This window comes from Drosophila takahashii, chromosome 3R (genome assembly GCF_030179915.1).
Source record: "Drosophila takahashii strain IR98-3 E-12201 chromosome 3R, DtakHiC1v2, whole genome shotgun sequence".
NCBI classification, from domain to species: domain Eukaryota; kingdom Metazoa; phylum Arthropoda; class Insecta; order Diptera; family Drosophilidae; genus Drosophila; species Drosophila takahashii.
The window spans coordinates 5,090,513-5,095,556 of NC_091681.1; positions in this window are offsets into that span (position 1 = coordinate 5,090,513).

A 5,044-nucleotide genomic window follows, 5' to 3' on the forward strand; every position below is an offset into this window, starting at 1 on the left:
CTATATTGGAATATTGTTCTTCGGTTTGGAGCCCACAATACCAAGTCCACATTGACCGTATAGAGTCGGTACAAAAAAAATTTCTCCTTTTTGCCCTTCGTAGTTTGAACTGGGATCAAAACGTAAGGCTACCTTCCTACGAGAGTAGATTATTATTGCTTAATTTACCGACACTGGCAAATCGTAGAAAAATGCTTGGTACCATTTTTATGCATAATCTTATAAGAGGTGATATTGATTCTGTAGAACTTGTTAGCCGCCTAACTTTTAATGTTCCCGTTAGACTAACACGTAATTATCATCCTCTTAATTTACCTCGATGTACATCAAATTTTGGTCTGCACGAGCCCTTTCGCGTTCTATGTAATAACTATAACGTTCTTTATCATTTAATTTATACATCAACTTCTATCCCGGTATTAAAAACTAACATTTTAGCTCATTTGCTTCACTCCTAACTGCATGTTTTTTTCATTATTTGTCCCGTCTTTATTGGTTTTATGTATTCTTCCTCGCGAACTCGCATTTTTGCCCAAATTTACAAAAGGGCCCAGCGCGTAACAAGCACGTGCTTGGTGTCGTTGGGCCACTTGTTTGTACTTCTCGTAGTACATCAACGTCCATCATATATTCAGTCAAACCAGCTTTGGTTCCGGCTCCGCCAATACCTCCTCGAACAACAAGCCGCTGCACAGTGGTTGGTGTTGTATGGAGATGGTGGCCAAAAATACTTCCAGTGGAGATATCGACCTGAAATTTTTTTTGTAACTTAATAATAATATAATTAGATTATACTGATAAAAATTGGCCCAATTGACTAAGTATATCCGGCCTGTTCCAGTTTTCACTCGGAAGTGAATTTGATTTCATGCTAGCGGATTTATGTAAGTCCGCCTGTCAAATGCTTGGCGGAAAGATTCCATGTGAATTTTTCGGAAGTTAACAGAGTAACAACGAGGGATATTTAAATCCTTGCAATTCTTTCGGAAGTGAGTCCTGGAACAGGTGTGAGAAATTCGATTTCGTGTGAATCTTTCGGAAGTGAAAACTAGAACAGGGCCGTATATGCCTAAAATTTTATGTGAAATGGAACAATTTTACATTTTACCCCTTAAAGCATGCAACACTTTTTAATGCGTTATTAACAACAACGCAATTATTAAACTTATTTAATAAAAATCAAGTTTAGTTATTTAATATAAATAAAATTTATTAGTTATGCTACTCTATCACTGACTGAAGCTCCATCAATGGATAAAATCAAATACACAAAAGCTAGGAACACACACAAAATGAAAGTCACGAAATTGATGAAAAAACGGTAAATAGCGCACAAGATCAGTTTCTTTAAAAAATTATACCAAGGGAACGGGCAAAAACGGGCAATTGAAATTGTAAACATATAATTCTTAAAGACTAATCTTGTTTACAAAATATTATTCACTTTCGGGACAGATCCGGATCACAACTTTTTCTTTAGTTAAATTTATTGGTTTTATTTTGGTTTTTATAACAATGACAAAAACACTGGACAACAATTTATATTACAACAAAACAACAACAAATAAATTCACAGAAACACTTTAATTTTAAAATATAAACCTTTTTTCACAATTATCATTTTAAATTACTTTAATATTCCTTGATTTAATATTTTTTATAAATTTTTCAAGGCGAGCTGACTTTTTCGTGTTGCTTGACTGCACGTTTGAAGAGTTTCAATTTCCGATTTACAAAAACTTTTACAATGAGCTTGTTTAAAATAGAGCAAAAGTAAATTTACAGTTAAATTCTTTACCATTTCAAGAATCAGTAATGGCTCATTCCACGTGAAACGTGACAGGCCAATTTGGGTCAAATCTCAGAATCAATCGAAACTTTTTTTTTCGATAGAGGATTGAAATATAAGGATCGGTTTTTATTTTTTTTTTTAACTCTTTCCGTTTATTTAAAAAAAATAATTTTCTAATTAAGCTCCGATTTTTCAGTTATGCATCACTTGAGACTCGTTTGAGTTATTTCAATATTTGTTATGCAACTTTGTGGGATATGTTCATGGCTTTCAGAAAAATAATTTAAAAAATTTTTAATTTTAAAATTAAGTATTTTTTAAGAGAATTTAAATTTAAAAAAATTCTGTACGCCGGAATACACGCGGTTTCCGAATACAAAAATTATCCTCATATTGCTTCATCAATTCTTCACGAAGTGGTAAAATAAAATTTTTGTATTTGCAAGACCTACTAGTAAAGACAACGATTTTAGTTTAGCAACTTTGCATCATGCAACAACAGTGCAACGTGTAAGAAAGGGAAAGCACTATTGCTGCTCTCCCGTGTTCGTATTGCTGTTCTCTTCTTACACGTTGCGCTGTTGTTGCATGATGCAAAGTTGCTAAACTAAAATCGTAGTTTTTACTAGTAGGTCTTGCAAATACAAAAATTTTATTTTACCACTTCGTGAAGAATTGATGAAGCAATATGAGGATAATTTTTTTATTTGGAAACCGCGTGTATTCCGGCGTACAGAATTTTTTAAAATTTAAATTCTCTTAAATCCGTAGGACGTTTAACAACTCCGCCTCCCCCCACTTTAGTCTCGCTGCTTCGGTACGAAGGGCGTCCGCCATCTCGGTGGCAAACTCCTCATTTGGAAAGGGCTCCCCTAGCTCCCTCCATTCTCTCATCTGCTCCTCCAGGCATATCCTTATCTCCTGAATTTCCTTTTGCATCGGATCCATGTCTGCTCTCTGTGCCGTTCTTGCTGGTTCTGCCTGGTTGTTAGGCGATTAAGAACTCTCGCCACCTCCATTGCCTAATTAGTACAGAAAATTCCTTTGCTGTTTAAGTATGAAACACCCAACTCGGTTTGGCCCTAACTTTGCATTATACCGTTCAGCTCGGTTACTTTGCCTATAGTTTTTCCTACTGCAAATTAAACTTTTTTGCTGCGAGTATTATAGGTCCTTTCCGCTTTCCCATGTGCCCGAGTATAACCTTTATATAGTATATATAGTGTTAATTCCATCTTGTCTGCTAGACACACTACTACGCATTATCGCATACGCACTTGCGTGTGAGACGATCCGTGTCCCAAACATAGCACAGTACGAAATCCCAATGCTTCGTGATAGCTTCTTCTTAGAGTACACGGTTTTCGACTTAAGTGGGAGTCCCAATTCCGCTGGTCTTTCCCAGTCGTTGCCCTCAGAATTTGCAATCCGGATCGGTTATCGGAGTGTATAACTCTGGCACTCCAAACTGATGGAAAATTGACTTCTCCAGAAAGCGGACAACTCCTCCAGCGGTCACTTTCCGCATCGGTTCTAGCCAAACGAACTTAGTAAAATGATCAAGACATACAAAGATTACGGCGTTTCTAGATTTTGTTCTGGGGTATTTCTCAATGAAACCAACATATAATCTTTGCCCTGGGCGTTCTGTTATGATCTGTTTGCCCATTTGGGGTCGGATCTTTTTTTTGCGGTTTTGCTGACTTTGCATACTTTACGAGTCTTTATTATTTCTTGTTCGCTGACTGTAATGTCAGGCCAGTAATAGAACTGCCGCATTCTTTCCAGTGTTTTGTGGATTTCTCCATAACCTGTCGTCAAAGAGAATATAAACACTAAGAGGTGTAACGCCCATACAACTGAATTAACGGCAAAATTTTTTGTGTGGCTTCAGAAAGTGGATTTATAATTTTCGTAGTGTGCGTTGTCCGTGTTAGATTCTTTGGTTGTGTTAGTGTGCAATTTCGTTTGCTCTCCTGCGAAATAGGCTCAACCATGCATCTGTCTGACGTCTCGAAACAAGGCACTGTGGGCTAGGGGTGTAGTCGCTCAACTGCGGATCTTGCCGGACCGAGTTCAACTCCGATTGAAAACAACATTTTTTTTTTTAAACATTGTTCATTTAATATAAATTTTTAAAATTAAAAGAAAGATAAAGACCATTAAAGGATTGAATGATTTCGGTGTAGATCATTTCTTTCTAGGGATTGTGTGCTTGCTTTTTTGTTTAAAAATTAAAATTATTGTTATTTTTAGTCCCTGAATTGCATTTAAATTGTGTACTACAATAAAAATTAAAAATTAAATAAAATTATAAAAGTAAACTCGGATGCGTATTTCATAAACTTTTAATTCAAAAGTAATGAATTTAAATGATTTGCTCGAAATGCTTCTGCTTTTAGAACTTACAAAATTAAAAACAAACAAAAAACACAAAAAAAAATTAAAAAAACAAACCAAAAAATTAAAAAACAAAAAAAATTAAAAAAAAACAAAGTAAAATAAAAAAAAAATCAAGATAAAAATAAAACCACTTCGCCTCAGAGTGGACTCGAACCTCAATCGCATTATTCGCGGGCCACCAACTAACGCAATGCGCCACAGCCCTTTTTGAAATGTTGTACGCAATGTGCCTTTTAGGACGATTCCATTTCGGCAACATAATTCAAGAATCAACAAATGAGACAAAAATTGAATTTCGACTTTTCTGCAGCGCGGAGTTTTGAGAGTGAGAGAGCAAGTGAGCGAGAGAGAGAGAGAAGTCAAGAAACGGCAATACGTGTGAGTCGCATTTGACAAAAATGACGCTGCCTCCGTACATTTTCTTGCTCCTCGTTACACATCTTAGTGTTTATAATATTTTTGCTGTCGTCCTGGCTTGATGAGCTTGAAAGGCGATATCCTGCCTAAGCTTTACCGGGACCCACAGCTTCCAGGCTCGGTCTTCCCTAATCACTTCTCCTGATTGAAAGCCCAATCGGCTGTACACGTAGCCCTTACACCCAGAAAAAAATATGGACTTAAACTAAGGTAATATGGACTAATTTTGGACCTAAGGAATCTTAGACTTGTTTTAAGTCCATTGTTGGACTTAACACACTGACTTATTTTAATTTTTAATTTTTTAATTTTTTTTCAATTTTGCAGCTATATAATAGTAGTCGCCTTTGCACACTCTCCTTGTGCGCTTCGTCACTACATGCACTGCCGTCCATAGTGATGCATCGGTGGCAAAGCAATTGCTGGAACACT